Genomic DNA, 16,375 nt, shown 5'->3' on the forward strand with positions numbered 1-16,375 from the left:
GCCAGCAGTGTATTAAATATTTAATATTAGTGGGCACCTGGGTGGCTCAGTTGGTTGGACATCTGACTCCTGATTTCAGCTCAGGTCATGATCTCACAGTTGGTGAGTTCGAGCCCCATGTTGGACTCTGCGTGGACAGCATGGAGCCTGCTTGGAATCTTCCCCCCCCCCCCCGACCTCTCTCTCTCTGCCCCTCCCCTGCTCGCTCTCTCTTCCTCTCCCTCTCCCTCTCAAATAAAATAAACATTAAAAATTTTTAAATATTTAACATAAACTGCTGATTGGAAACTATCTTTGCTTGTTTTTAACTTTGGCAGTTTCTTACTGGGTCTCCATTCCCTTCCCTCATGTTAACGGACTCTGTGTTTCTTTCTAGATTTCTTCCTTTTTCGCCTAGTCTGCCACTGTCCATTAAAACAATTATTTTTTCTCATCTAGAATTTTTCAAAACTCTCTTACAACCACCGCCAGAGAAAGTAGTTTGTTACCAAACTCCCGGAGCAAAGAGAGGATCAGTTTGAAGGAGTATCCCAAAAGGACAGACTTAGGGAAGGGTTTTTATAGGGCTTTGAGGGTTGGGGTATTAGTTACTAGATAGCATTAGAGCAGAAGTTAGGAAGAAAGATCTTATAAATGAAGGGATTTGCTGGAACAGCCAGTGGTCTTAGTTTTGGAACATGTGTATCCTTATAGGGTTACTCTGAAATCAGTTTCATTTTTGGTCTTATACTGGAGCACAAGGGTTTGAAGTAGCTGGTATTAAATTTAAGCTTTTAACTCTTTAAACTATTTCAAGGTCTGTTTTGTACATCCAAAAACTCTTTTAGCAACTTTCTAAAACAAAGAGCACTTCTCTTTGTTTTTCCACACTTTGTTGGCATAAAGCACTCCCAGAACCATTAAAATTAGAGCTTTTTCTAAGATGAGTAAATTCTTAGAAAATGGTGTCATTCTGTCCAGAATCTGTTAGGCACACACACAAAAAAAATGCCTCCCAATTGGAACTCAGAATCAAGAGTAAGTTTCTTTTGTTTAAAATCACATATTTTCCTTCCTGTGATATTATACAGTGCGTTTTAGTGTATTTTTTCATTCTCAATTTTAAGGTGAGGAAACTGATGCTTATAGATGGTAAGTAACTTGCCAAAGGTGTGATAAAGAGGTGTGATATCTCTATGCAGTCCAAGCTGATTTGTCTGGGAACTTCCTATGAGAAAGCACTCAACATGTGAGACTCTTGCACACTGTTATTCCCTCATGCTCCAGGCTTTAGAGCTTTTTTTTTTTTTTTTTTTAGTAGATAAAACATACAACAATTTATGGATTTAGTTCACATCTTTGTAAGAGCAAAAACACAATTAATAATAATGCTGCAGTATAAAAGTTTTCAGTGTAAAATGCTTCCTAGAATGAACTCTTCTCTAACTTTTACTTTGGAGGAAAGCAGAAGTTACCTACTTGCCCTATTTATAAGGAGCTCATGAGAAATTTTGAGAACTTCTATCTATACATCCACTCTTCTCATCCTCCCTCTTGCCCAGGATCTGTCTATGCTGCACCCCAATGCTTGAGAAAGAAGCATGTTTGGGAGCAATACTATCTCTGTCAGACTAGCCCCATGTCTATAAAGCCAGCTGCAACACAACCAACTACTTTTTTGAATGTTTATATTGTGATTGGCATTGTGCTGGAATGTGGTTTCTTAACATGTGCCCCTTCCCCATCTGAGTGGGTGTGCAAGTGTGTATTGTACATTATCAAACAGAATACAACCATCAAGCTTATCAGGAACACACCTGGAATAAACACAATGCCTTAGAATTTGGTTATTGCTTCAATAGGATTTCCTTCAGACCTATTTGGTGCTAAGATAGATATCTAGATGTCCATTGTGATGGAGGGGGGAGACTGACTTTTGTGTCTGATATAGGGAAATAATCTTCTTTTTGTTACAGGAGGAAAATAAGAGTTTTCTGTGTGTGGGGCCTCTTTCTTGCTAATATTGGTCACCTCTCATAGCATCACAGCCAACTAGAGTTCAGGATAGAAGTGAGGGGCACATAACACAGAGATCCTGTTCTGCAATAGTCATACAATCACATTGACTATTAAACCTCTATAAGATAGATATTTTAAATAATCATCTTACAAATGAAGACCCTGTTCCAAGAGAACAATTAATTTGTCAGAGGAAGGAGAACTAGAGCTTACATTTGAAGTTGTATCCAGTTAGGTTAAGTAAACTGTCCAAAGTTGGTATGCTCGGGTTGACTTTGGAATCAGCTCAGTTCAGTGTAAATCCAAACACTAGGCTTATGTCTGTTATGCTCTGCCATCCCTTCTATGTATTTTAAGATGAGCTACCACATAATTGGGTTTTTAAAAAAATATTTACCACTGTGCTTATTAGAATCCAAGTGTCTTAGGGTTTCTCTTTTCTATAATGTTTAGTAATGATTCATTTTAACCTAGTAATTATGTGAAAAGATGAGCATCAGAAGACCAAAATTAATGAAAGTAAAATTTTTTTGGAAAAAATCATATTTGTTTACTAATTTTCTTTTAGGCCAAACTACTTTCTTACATGCTAATTTTCCTGGGTTGCAATGCCTTGTATTATCTCTTATCATACCTTGAATTTCTCTTGAAATTCACACATCCTTTTTGTTTTTGTTTTTGTTTTTGTTTTTGTTTTTTGGAATGTAATGAGAGTTGTACAGTGGTCAGATTTATACACCACAGAGACAGGGAAAAAATGCTCTGGTTTCACTGATGACATGAATCAATTCTTGGTGCATAGCAGATAATCAAAGGCTTATTGAAACTTAAAATGAATCATTATTTAAATCAACATCTAAAATGAATCATAAGTTTTAAAAAAATCTGTTAATTTTCAAGGTTGAATGAAAGACATTGCTGTCTTTAGTCATATTTAAAGGTAACTTTTGTTTGAAAACTCAGGAAGATAATATTGTTTCTGAAGTTAAAATTTAGTCACTCATGAAGTGGAATTTACCGTGTAAATTATGTAGGTCATGTAAACATTGTTTCTGGCTTTCAGAAAATATTGAGGATTTCACCATTTCCAATTGGAAAATAAAGCCAAGTAAATGGAAGTCAGGAGAGAGGATTATAAAAAACACAGTGTTCCCTTCAGCTGGCTTCTCTCTCTGTTTAGTCATTATAGCCATTATATTTACAGAACAATCAAAGCAAGGAAAATTGTCATCAGGAAACCTCCTAGACACTCGTAACTGGTCATTGAATCCGGGAGATGTGATTATTATGCTTATACCTAAGATGCAAGACAGTCTGAAGTTTACATATGTTTACAAAAAGATGGTTTACTTGGTAAACAGAGAATTAATTATTATTTCCTAGTAGTAAATACATCAGTGTATCAGTAGCCAGTTAACTAGCATTTTCTGCCTGCCTGCCTACCTTAGAACAATCAGTACAGTAGCATATCCGTTTCCTTCATCCCATATTTCTTCATTTTAGCGAATATTAGCAAAGATGGTAGGACCCTGTCCTTGGAGAATATGATTCAATAAATCTGAGTTTGCACACTTTTCTACATCGCATTCCATTTAATAAAAAGAAAGAAAAAACCAGAAACTCACATAGAGGATGATCAGAGAAAAGAAAATTTAGTACACTATTCATTAAACCAGTGGTTGGCCCACCTTTTAAAAGAGATGTGTTATGCTTTTCTTTTTTTTTTTTAAGTTTATTTATTTGTTTTGAGAAAGAGAGAGAGAGAAAAAAGCAGAGAGAATGAGAGAGAGAAAGAGAGAGAGTCCCAAGCGGGCTCTGCTCTGTCACCATGGAGTCCAATGCAGGGCTTGATCTCACAGACTGTGAGATCATGACTTGAGGCCAAAATCCAGAGTTAGATGCTTAACTGACTGAGCCACCCCAGTGCCCCAAGAGAGGTATGTTACGATTTTAGCCTGAGGATGGTTTATTTGTTGACTCACCAACTTGAGGAAGAAGAGGCAACCAAACTGGGTCTTGACATAAAGAATATGTGACCATCAATACTCCTAACAACAGGAGCTGTCACAAGTATAAAGGAAACTGTGTAGGTGGTACCATATATTATTCCCTCCACCATCACCATGCTGTCTTTGGCATATACATCATAGGACCTTGATTGCTGTATTGCATCCTAAAATATAAGTGGAGCTGTGGGAGATTGTATGTTGGAAAGTTTACAGGGCACCATGGTCTCAATTTAATGTCTTTTTTAAAAGAGAAAATGACATGCTACATAATAGTGGTGAAAAGTTTAGTGGGGTATGGGGTTAGTTTTGGGAACCTAGCTCTTGATAACTCTACTTGGAATGCCCTTCCAGGGCTATCAATGTATAATAATACTGGCACAACAGGGTTGGATAGGTTATTTTCATTTAAAGTCAAAGAAGGTCATTGCTTACCCATGTTCAAACTCTGCATGGCATGCACGTGCTTAATGATATCTGAGTTTTTCCACAAAGTATATTCATAATAACCTGTCATTTGATAAATTCATAAATGTAAGAATGAGTGAATAAATTAAATGTACTTAACTATATTTCTGTCTTTCTCTTTGATTTGCTTTCTCTGTAATTTTCTCTATATTATTCCAATAGTGTGTGTACAGTTACAGTGAGCACTGATTTAAAAACATACCATGTCATTTTGAGGAAAACTTCCTGCAAAATAATAACTGAGATTTTAAATTTAATAGGAATAAATGAGCCATCATCAGGCTAAACCTTGACACACCACTCTTAAAAGGTGGCCAACCACAGGTTTAGTGAATAGTGCACTAAATTCTCCTGTTCTGATTACCCTCTAGGTGAGCTTTTTAAGTTTCTTGTTATGAAGTAAAATACACATGTAGAAAAGAATACGTGTTAGGAAGGTACAGTTCCATGAATTCAGCAAGCAATTTTAAGACCTGTACGAATTCTCTTACAGCTACCAAGTTTACGCTTAGCTTCTTGAAAGATCTACAGACTGCCATGTTCTTTTGTGTATAGTACAATAAACCTTTAACATGGATTATTATTATATATAATAATATGTTATCAGTATTCTATTTCTGTAGATGAGGAAACAAATTCAGAGAGTTAAATCACATGTCCAAATTCCCAAAGCTACTAAGTGGAAGAAATGCTACGTAAATCCAGGCTTTCTGGCTCACAGTCCCATGGCTGTTTTTCATTAATGCTGTCTTTGTGAGGTGGATGCCATAGTGCACTGTCCAGATCTACCACTTCCCCCTCTCAGAACTAAACCACTCATTTCCCCAGCTGCTGGGAGTGTGGGTGGCTGACAGCTCTCAGCTGAGTCAGCAGGTTATCTTTGGGAATTGCCCTAACCCAAGAAGAGCACCGCCTAGTCCATGATCACACCTTTCGGGAAGATGTCCATTCATATCCAGTTACTGATTGATGCAAGAGTATAAAAGCCTGTCACTCTTCATGGTTCTGGACAACTTATAAAAAACATTCTAGTTCTCGAGCTTTCCAGGTATGATTGCTAATGCCTTTGTTGGATATGCATCACAATTCACCTTCCTTTACTCCCCAGTTCAGGTGTTGATCCCGAAAACACCAGCCCATGAACTATGTGTAGATCGCTGTCTTGGAGTCTGCCTTCTGGGGAACATAAGTGAACTTTTCTTTTTAATGCGTTTTCTTTTTTAATGCATTTAGTGCTTTATTAGAATTATAGTCATTCATTCAGTCCACAAAAATTGAGTGCCCATGTATTAGTCAGAAATGAATTGTGAAAAACAGAAACTATTTTCAACAAAAATGGATTTAATATAAGGAATTGGGTTTTTCCAAACGACTGGAATGGCTGGGCCTCTCTAACTGACTGCCATATCTGCCACAATCAAAAAGATAGTAATCAAATACTTACCTGGAATCTGTTCTGGAAAAGGTTATTTTTTAGTTTGTGGCACAGGAAGTCGCCCCAGAACGAACTTTAGAAAGACGAAGCATGAGCCAGACTATTTACCACACATAGCCTTTGGCTTCACCAGGCTTACATTTTAGACAAAATGTAAGACAAAAAATAAATGGATATGGCAGACAATAACAATCTCAGATGGTTTTATTAGAAGATCAGCAAACCTTAATAATTAAAACATTTTAGGTTTGGAAACAGTCAACACAAGGAATTTTTTTTTGCAAAAAAAAAGGGTTTTATTACCTTGACTATAAATTATAATTATTATTTATAAAAGCTATATAAGTGAACATCTTTAAAGTCTCAAAAAGGCAAATACAAATAAAGCACAGAAAATTAATTGAATTGAAAAAAAGTTCTGGCATAGTTCTTCCACATCAAATGTTTAGTGTATCTACAATAATAGATCAGCGCAAAGGTATATCTGCAGGTTCTAAAAGTAAAAGTAAGTTAAGTTGGCAAACACCATATTCCTCAATGAATAAGAAGGCTGATCAAAGATAAAATGTTGGATAGTTTTATCAAGCAGGCCACCTTACAGGATAATTTTCCAGGGTAGCAACTCTACACATAGAACTGAACTGTTTGTGATTATTCTAGAGCCAGTACATTTATTTGCACAGTTTTAAAATAAAAATGTAACAAGTAATTATACATTAGGATTGGTGGGAATACCAGGTATTATTTCAGAACTGTCACTATGTATTCCTTCTTGTCTGACACAATCAATACAGATCTAGGCTTGCTGTGTTTAAAACGATTCCCTTCCTTTTGTTGACCAACTTCTTTAATGGTGTGCTGTTCTTGAATCTGGGTGTAGATAGATTTTGGTAGATATCAGTGATGAGCAACGCGTTTTATATGAGGATGGTGTTGAAGTTTCTCCTTGAACTTCTGGCTATACCCTTTGACTGCTTCTTCTCGTGAAGTAAGCACATCCAGTTTTTCAGAAGCATTAGCCTTGCACAGACAAAAGTCCATTTCATCAGATCCACACGTAATACATTTGCTGTTAGAAGTCTATTTTATACAGAGAACATGTTGCATTCTCTTTGCATGATAGACTAACCCATTTCTTTTTTTGCCAATAGGAAAGATTCAAATAGATTTATCAAAACTAGCAGACACCAACTCTTTCCCAGTGGGAGAATAATGTACATTAAGCATTGCAGATACAGATCCACACGTACCATTACAAGAGTGTATAGTGGATGCTTCTGAAATGCATAGAAGTTGTAATCTTCATTTGCTGCAGTAAAAATGAAAGCTTCCATAGGGTTCCAACAAATTGTATTTGTTCCCATACCTAAGATGACATTTTTCAGAGGAGTATCTTGCCTCATATCATATAGTACTATATTCCTGTCAGAAGCACAACTGCCCAAGAGAAATGTGTCAGTTGGATTAAGTTTAACACTACTGTCAAATCCCTAGATCATCAAACATATAGGATTGGTTCTTTATTCATCCCAAATGTCTACTTGGTGTCCACATGTGGCAAAAACAGCTTCTTTCCAGTGATGAGCAATTCCTGTATACACTCTCTTTCCTAATATTGTATGCAGTGGTTCCTCCTCTTCTCCATAGCCCAGTCCATCCATTTTCTACTGCTTCACAGTTTTGTCATCACCAACAGTTAAAAAAAAAAGTCCCACAAAAACAAGTATGTATTCCTTATACAAAACTCTCATGTGCTTGTATTGTATGGATACTTTTTCATTTAGTTGAGTTCCAAATTCTAATCTCTCGATCACATGCCCCAGGAAGGACAGTAGCCAGGCTTTTTGGATGCTTTGCCAAACAATTGACTTTATCTCTGTAAGGAAGCGAGAAATAGTTTTGCCAATACCCATCCCAGTTTGGTAACATTTAAAGCTCTTACCTTTCTCATGGGACCTCAAAAGGATATAAGGTAGGATTATAGTTTCTTGTAACTGGCTATGTAGATCCAAATATTCCTTCCTGAAAAATCTGAATCCTTAATTACTCTGCCTTTTCTGGTTCCTGTAGTTTTCCATTAATCTTTACTGTTGGCATGGGAATTGTAAAAAGAACCTCAGAAGATCTCCTGGGTTCCAAACACAGTCCTCCTTGCTTCCACCATAGAAGCTACCAATTTCCCCTGGCATTTGGCATCCATCAGTCTGTTCCTTATAGGAATTTATATAATAGTGCCAATGTGATGCAGTTATTGAAATATACCATTTGGCAGTGGTTGCATGACTTATTTTGAGATCCAGAAGGACAGTGTGCAACTTTAGATATGCTACCACTTTGAAAAGAATTCTACTGGACTCAGGAAAAATGATCAGTTAAGTTTGAAGAATTCATGTTGTGAAAATCAAACTAGATTAGGGCTTGACCTAACTCACACTCTCCAGATTTTAGATGTGAAAACGTTAACATTGAAGAGTACAAAATATAGATTATTCTATTCAAGAGCTTCATATTTTGGCTAAAAAAAAAAAAGGAAAGAATCTCTTTTGGCTGAGTGAACCTGAGAAAATAATACAAATTGGTTATAAAACACTGATGCTCAAAATCTAGTAAAAGTGGGGCACCTAGGTGGCTCAGTTGGTTAAGCATCTAACTCTTGATTTCGGATCAGGCAGGTCATGATCTCACAATCATGAAATTGAGCTGTGCATTGGGCTCTGTGCTGGGTGTAGAGCCTGCTTAAGAGTCTCTCTCCCCCTCTGCCCCTCCCCTGCTTGCTCGTGTGCATGCTCTCTGTCTCTCTCAAAAAAAAAGAAAGAAAGAAAGAAAGAAAGAAAGAAAGAAAGAAAGAAAGAAAGAAAGAAAGAAAGAAAGAAAAAAACACTATGAACTCATTATATTCCAGACATACAGAAATGTACACATGTATGCCTATACAAAATACCTCACAAATATCAGCTCTTTCACAAACCTTTTGAACTCCTGAGATCTCCAAAAGTCCTTGAGTCTTGGCTTGAAAAGTTGTAGTCTACAATGGCATGCTCTCTTAAGTTTTTGAGGATTTTGAGTTTTCAGTTCTCAAAAAGTGGTAATATGTGCACATGCATGACACACATATAGCATGTATGTATACTTGTATCATGTACATGTATATGTACATATATAATAATACAGACATATATAATACATATAAAACATATACATACATACATATAATACATATGTATTATACACATAATGCATATAATACATATAATACACACATAATAACACATACATATAATACATATATAATGTATATAATACATACATACATAATACATATACACATATGCACACAAATGAAATATTTACTAGTAAATATCGTGCTGGCAAAGCAGTGTAGCCTAAGTCAGTTGTCTCAAAAATTGTTACTATGCATCCCCCATCAGTAAAACATTTTTGAGAATGTTCTACTACACAGTTTTCTAGAGGCTAGAAAATTGCTCCATTTGTTTCTCTGTTTACCTCTATTACATACTAATAAAATAGAAGCATATTACCTAATACCAAGTGAGTAGTGGTGTGATGCTGAACGAGTCATGGATCTTTCTTAGACTTCGTGTCTTCATCTATAAATTTTTTTTGTAATTTGATTTATCTTGTTCAGTGCTAAGATTATGCAGTTGTTTCAGATGCTGCTACAATATGGGATTGTATTTATTGAATCATTTTTGATAGACACAGACAGTGTATGGATAAGAGCAGGTCCTGCTATACATTATGCCTCAACAATATGAAATACTAAACCGGAATAAAAGGGAAATTTCTTATGTCCTAATTTCAACTCACAATATGAATTAATGTGCTTCACTTTAGGAATACATGTAACCTCTTTAACGCATGATAATGAAGCCATCATGGGGTCTACAACCTGAGTCCCAGGGCTCTCAGAGCAGCATGAAGAGTGATAATGCCCCATAGGACCTGGTCTGCTTGTCTTTTATTTACCCTAAATTTGCTAATGGGGTGGATAAGGGACTGAAATAGAATGGCTGTAGCTAAATGTGCAGAGGCCTCAAAGACACTGATTAGCCAGGAAAGTATTAATAATCAGAGTAACCATAATAAAGTTAGCTCAGGACATGAGTAATAGTGTGCAAAGCTAAAGAATATCTGTTTCTGCATCTAGGGAGTAGATTTAGAAAACTTGGTTTATTTTATTATATTATGGGATAGAGTGCTTAAAACCTAAATGCTAGTCACCAATTCAAAGGGAGGATGCTGGAATAAGGAACAATATGACATTTGATAACAGGGCAGGGTGTTTAAGAGGGAGGCAGCACTGGTGGCTTTATAATTTGCTGTTTCATTTCTGTTTGGCTTCTGCTGTAACCAGCTGGCATGAAGGAACTCTCTGGTGTTTTGAATCAAGAAGGAAATAAAGCACACACAGGCTTCACTACAGATAACCTGAACATTTTGAATTTGGTTTATGGCAAGAGAAATGTGTACTTTGGCTTTATTTTTTAATAGTGGTGGTATGTTGGCTGAATTGATCTCCTTTATGACTCGAGAATTTGTGCAATGGTGCTTGGATTTAAGAAAGGTAAAATATACCTATGGAAGAAAATTTTTGTCTCATCTGAAAACAATTGACATCTACGAACAATGGCTGCTTAATGAGAAAATATCTATTGGCAAGTAATAGAAATTGTTGAACTTTGATTGTAAGATTAAGCAATGTTTTTTCCTCTTAGCCTCACCTTGATCCGTTTAGATTGGGTTGGATTTGTTACTTGAATTTAGTCATTGTTATATAATTATGAAAAAAAGAAAATTTTATGCCGTTTGTCTTTGAAGTGATCTCTGCTTTTTATATAAATTTTCTATGAATGTATAATGTATAACAAATATATATATGTACGATCTTAAGTGTACTTCTCAATTATTTTTATATATTACTCACTCCTTTGTAACAATCACCCAGATCAAGATAATATTTCTTTTTTTTTTCTTTTTTTTTTTTTAATATATGAAATTTACTGTCAAATTGGTTTCCATACAACACCCAGTGCTCATCCCAAAAGGTGCCCTCCTCAATACCCATCACCCACCCTGCCCTCCCTCCCACCCCCCATCAACCCTCAGTTTGTTCTCAGTTTTTAACAGTCTCTTATGCTTTGGCTCTCTCCCACTCTAACCTCTTTTTTTTTTTTTTTTTCCTTCCCCTCCCCCATGGGTTTCTGTTACGTTTCTCAGGATCCACATAAGAGTGAAACCATATGGTATCTGTCTTTCTCTGTATGGCTTATTTCACTTAGCATCACACTCTCCAGTTCCATCCATGTTGCTACAAAAGGCCATATTTCATTTTTTCTCATTGCCACGTAGTATTCCATTGTGTATATAAACCACAATTTCTTTTCTAAAAGCTTCCCTTGTACTCTCCTAGCCACCATGCTCCTCCCACCTCCCCAAAGAGAACAGCTATTTTGACTTCCATCACACAGATTGGTTTTGCCTGTTGGAGACATTTATATAAATGTAATTATATAGTGTTTTTGTGTATGTGTCTGGTTTCTTTCACTCAGTGTTATGTCTGTGAGACTATCCATATGGTTGTTTGTAGAATTAGATTACTCATGGTCGTTGTGTAATATTCCATTTAGAATATCAATATTCTAAAATTATGTATGTTCTTCTATTCATGGATACTTGGGTTGTTTCCAGTATTTCACTATACAAGATAATTATATTATTAATTTTTTGACATGTCTTTCAGTGCATATATATTCAAATTTTCTATATTTAATAGTGTATTTGTTTTGTCATAAGCTATTATTATGTTTTGCTTTAGGAGATATACTGCTAGACAGCTTTACAAAGAGATTATACTTATTCATACTCTCATTGGCAGTACTTGCCTCCAAAGTTTCTGGTAGATGTATAGTAATGTGTGTGTGTGTGTGTGTGTGTGTGTTATGTAATTTTTTAAAAAGACATTAATTTATTTAGAGCAGTTTTAGTTCACAGCAAACCAAGAGGAAAGTACAGAGATTTGCCACGTACCTCCTATCCCCACACATGCATAGCCTCCCCTGTTATCAACATTTTTCACCAACGGTACATTTATTATTATTGAAAACTTGCAGCAACACATCATAATCACCCAAAGGTCATAGTTTACATTAAGGTTTCCTCTTCCTGCTGTACATTCTATGGGTTTGGACAAATGTGTAAAGACATGTATCCATCATTATAATATGATGCAGGGTATTTTCATTGCCCTAAAAGTCCTCTGTGTTCTATTTATACTAATCCTGCCCACAATGACCCAAGTATCTTTTTACTCTTTCCACATTTCTTTTCTTTTCCAGAGTATCATATAGTTGGAATAATAGAGAATGTAATCTTTTCACATTGGCTTTTTTCACTTATTATTCATTTAAGTTTCCTCCATATCTGTTCATGGCTTGATAGATCATTTCTTATTAGAACTGAATAATATTCTATTATTTGTAATGTAGAATTCTATAATATTCTGTTGTGTTCCAGTTTATGAATTCATTCACCTACAGAGGACATATTGGTTGCTTTCAAATTTTGGCCACTATGGATAAAGCTGACAAAACGTGTGTGGACAGATTTTTTTGTGTGGACGTAAGTTCTCAACTCCTTTGGGTAATAACCAAGGAGAGTGATTGCTGGATCATCTGGTGAGAATATGTTAGTTTGTGTGAAGTCACCAAAATGTCTTCTAAAGTGTCCATACCATTCTGCATTTTCACCAGCAATGAATAAAAATTCCCATTGCTCCACAATCTTGCCAACAGCTGGTGTTGTCAGTGTTCCAAATTTTGTCCATTGTCCATTCTAATAGGTGTCTCTAATGGTATCTCACTGTAATTTTAATTTGCACTTTTTGGTGATCTATTATGTAGAACATCTTTTTATATGTTTACTTACTATCTGCATATCTTCTTTGGAGAAGTGTCTGTTTAGATCTTTGGCCCAATTTTTAAATGAATGGTTCATTTCCTTACTTTTGGGTTTTAAGAGTACTTTGTATATTATGGATAACAGCCCAGATGTATCAGATGTGTCTTTGCAAATATTTTCTCCTAGTCTGTGGCTTGTATTCTTATTCTCTTGACGTGGCTTTTCACAAAAGTTGTAATTTTGATGAAGTCTGACTTATCAATTATTTCTTTTGTGGATTGTGGATTCTGTTGTATCTAAAAAGTAATCATCACATCCAAGGTCACCATGCAGGTTTTGTCCTATATTATCCTCTAGGAATTTTATAGTTTTGAATTTTATGATCCAGTTTGAATTAATTTTTGTGAAGAGCATAATGCCTGTCTAGATTATCTAGGTTCATTTTTTTTGGTGAATCTAGATTTATTATTCATCAATATGTGGATGTTCAATTGTTCCAGTAACCTCTGGTGAAAAGACTATCTTTGATCTATTTTATTGCTTTTGCTCTTTTGTAAAAATCAATTGACTATATTTGCAGCAGCTATTTCTGATTTTGCTATCTGGTTCCATTGATCTATTTCTCTGTTCTTTTACCAATATCGCATTGTCCTGATTATTGTAGTTTTACAGTTCTTCCTCAATATTATATTGGCTATTCTGGCTCATTTGCTTCTCCATCTAAACTTTAGAATCAGTTTGTCAATATCCACAAAATAACTTCCTGAGATTTTGTTTGAGATTGTATTGAACCTATAGATCAAGTTGGGAAGAACTGGTATGTTGACCATACTGAGTCTTCCTATTCATGAACATGGAATACCTCTCCATTTACTTAGTTCTTACTTGATTTCATTCATCAGAAATTTATAGTTTCCTCGTGTAGATCTTATACATATTTGTTACACTGTGTTTTTAACTTGTATGTACCTGATGGCTATTGATGTTGATCACATTTACATATGTTTATTAGCCATTTGGATAGTCTCTTTGTGAAGTGCCTGTCCAAGTGTTTTGTCTGCTTTTTTCTGTGGGGTCATCTATCTATATTTCTTGAGTTGTAGAAGATTTTTTATATAGCCTGTTTATTTTTCCTATACATTATATAGTACATATGTAACATGTATTATGTTTATTTTTCATATACACCATACATATTATCTATATACATAATATACACATTTTCTATAAATTATATATATAATATATATTATATATATTACATATACTATAACTTTTTTTTCATTCTGCCTTGTAAACTCTTCATGGAATATTTTGATAAATATGAAATCTTAATTTCTATGAGGCACAAATTATTAGTGTTATCTTTGGCTAGTACATTTTGTTTCCTCTTTAAGGACTTTAAGTTACTACTTTGGCTATGAAAGTATTCACGTATATTACCTCCTACAACCTTTATTGTTTTGTAATTCACATTATTTAGATCTACACTTAATATGGAATAAATTTTGGTTGTATTCAGGACAACCAGATTAAAATTTATTAACCTAACTTTTCCCCCCACTGCAATGCAATGTCACTTTTATAATATCTGTGGTTGCTTATATGACTCTGTTTCTGGAGTCTTTATTATATGCCATTGGTCAGTTTTTCTATTCTTGTGTCAATATCATAAAATCTTACTGTGATTTCTTGGTAAGTATTGATATATGGTAATTTAAATACTTTGACTTTATTTTCATTCAAGATTGCCTTGCCTCATCTTGATCTTTCTGCATTTTCATTAGAATTTTAAAATAAACTAATCAATGTCAATAAAAATAAAGTTTTGATTTTAATTGGTATTGAATTGAATTGAAGTTGGGAAATAATTGATACATTTACAATCTTTAGTAAATTCTTTCATTTATTTACCTCTTCTTCAATTTTCATAAGTAATATTTTTAAATTTTATGTGCAAAGACTTTGCAAAATTTTTATTAGGTAAATATATCGAAATTTTATGTGCTTGATGTTAAATTAATGCTCTTTAAAATTTTTTATTTTCTAATTGCTTATATCCAGCAGTCATGCTAAATTTACTTACTGATTCTAACACTTTATGAATGCTTTGGATATTTTGTGTGCACAGTGATGCCATTTATAAACAAAATCCATTTATTCTTTTCCAAACTTTATAATATTTATTTATTTTGATAATATTATTGCACAGGCTGGGGCATCCAGTGCAAAGTTGAATAAAAGTGATGATATCAGACTTTCTTATCTTGTTCCCAGTCTTGATGGGAAATTTTTGATATGTCTTTATTAAATATAATGTATGGTGTAGACATTTGTAGATACCCTTTACCAGATTAAGATTTTCCTCCATTTTTAGTTTGTTAAAAGTTTTTATCATGAAAGGATATTGACTTTTATCAAAAGTTTTTCCTGTATCTATTGATATAATTATGCCATTTCCCCCTTTTATTCTGTCAATGTGATGAATTAGATTGATTGCATTCTGAATGTTAAACTTCTCTTACAGACCTAAAATAAACCCTACCGAATGTTGTTACATTATCTGTTTTATGGTTTGATTTGCTCACATTTCTTTTAGAAATTTTCAACTATATTTTCCAAAGAAATTTGTCTGTAATTTTCCTTTCTCTTAATGCCAACTTAAAATTTAAAATTTCAGAGTGAAGTCTGTGCTGACCCCATAAGGTGAGCTGTGGGTCCTTGTTTTTCTCTTTTGTGAAAGTGTTTAGAATTATTTATTCCTAAATATGTGGAAGAATTCAATAATGAAGCCATCTGGGCCAGATTTTGAAATGTGATTTTTTTAATATGAAAACTTTAAAAAATATATTCAATTGCTTGGGTAGATAACGGGATAATCTGAATTTTTCCTGTCAGCTTTGATATACTTTTATTATTTTCCCCACCCTAGGGAATGTTTTTTCATTTCATTTAAAAGAAAGAAAAAAATAACTTAGGACCCTATTTCATTATACAAAGCAAAACACTTTTATAAATTTCATCAGTTACATCAAATATATTAACTATTATACAATATTATTAGGATATTTTACCAATAAGTAAACCTTTATACACCTCTTTAATCAAATGTCTTTGTTTCCCAATGAGATATTAGATTAATTAAAATAAGAATATGTTTTTTATAAACATTATTGGTAACCCATGTCCTCCACATTTCAAAAATTGTAAAAGCTACATAGCTCCAACAAAACCCAATATTTTTAATTGCTATTAGTTTTAAAAGTTCTTTTCTATTTTCTTGATCATACTTCTTTTTAAGGTTAAAGTGCTTGCTATCGTGAAAGATTTCTTAACAATTGGAAGTTGAATAATTTAGAAAATTCAGGTCTTCATTGTCTATCAATATTTCATAAAATATACGATATCTATTACTTATACTGTAGCCACTGTCTAGAATTTCAGTTTTTTTACATGTGCATTTATTTTTTCTCAAACATTTAGATAAAAAAAAGCCCACAAAGTTTATAAATTTGGTCTCATTTTTTTAAGATAATTAATACAGATTCCA

General features: G+C 34.1%; 1 pseudogene; it reads right to left on the reverse strand.

The window, feature by feature from the left end:
- Positions 1-6,648: 6,648 nt before the first annotated feature.
- LOC102962918 lies at positions 6,649-15,196 on the reverse strand (annotated as a pseudogene).
- Between the last annotated feature and the right edge of the window lie 1,179 nt (positions 15,197-16,375).

This window comes from Panthera tigris, chromosome F2 (genome assembly GCF_018350195.1).
Source record: "Panthera tigris isolate Pti1 chromosome F2, P.tigris_Pti1_mat1.1, whole genome shotgun sequence".
In the NCBI taxonomy this organism is placed as follows: Eukaryota; Metazoa; Chordata; class Mammalia; order Carnivora; family Felidae; genus Panthera; species Panthera tigris.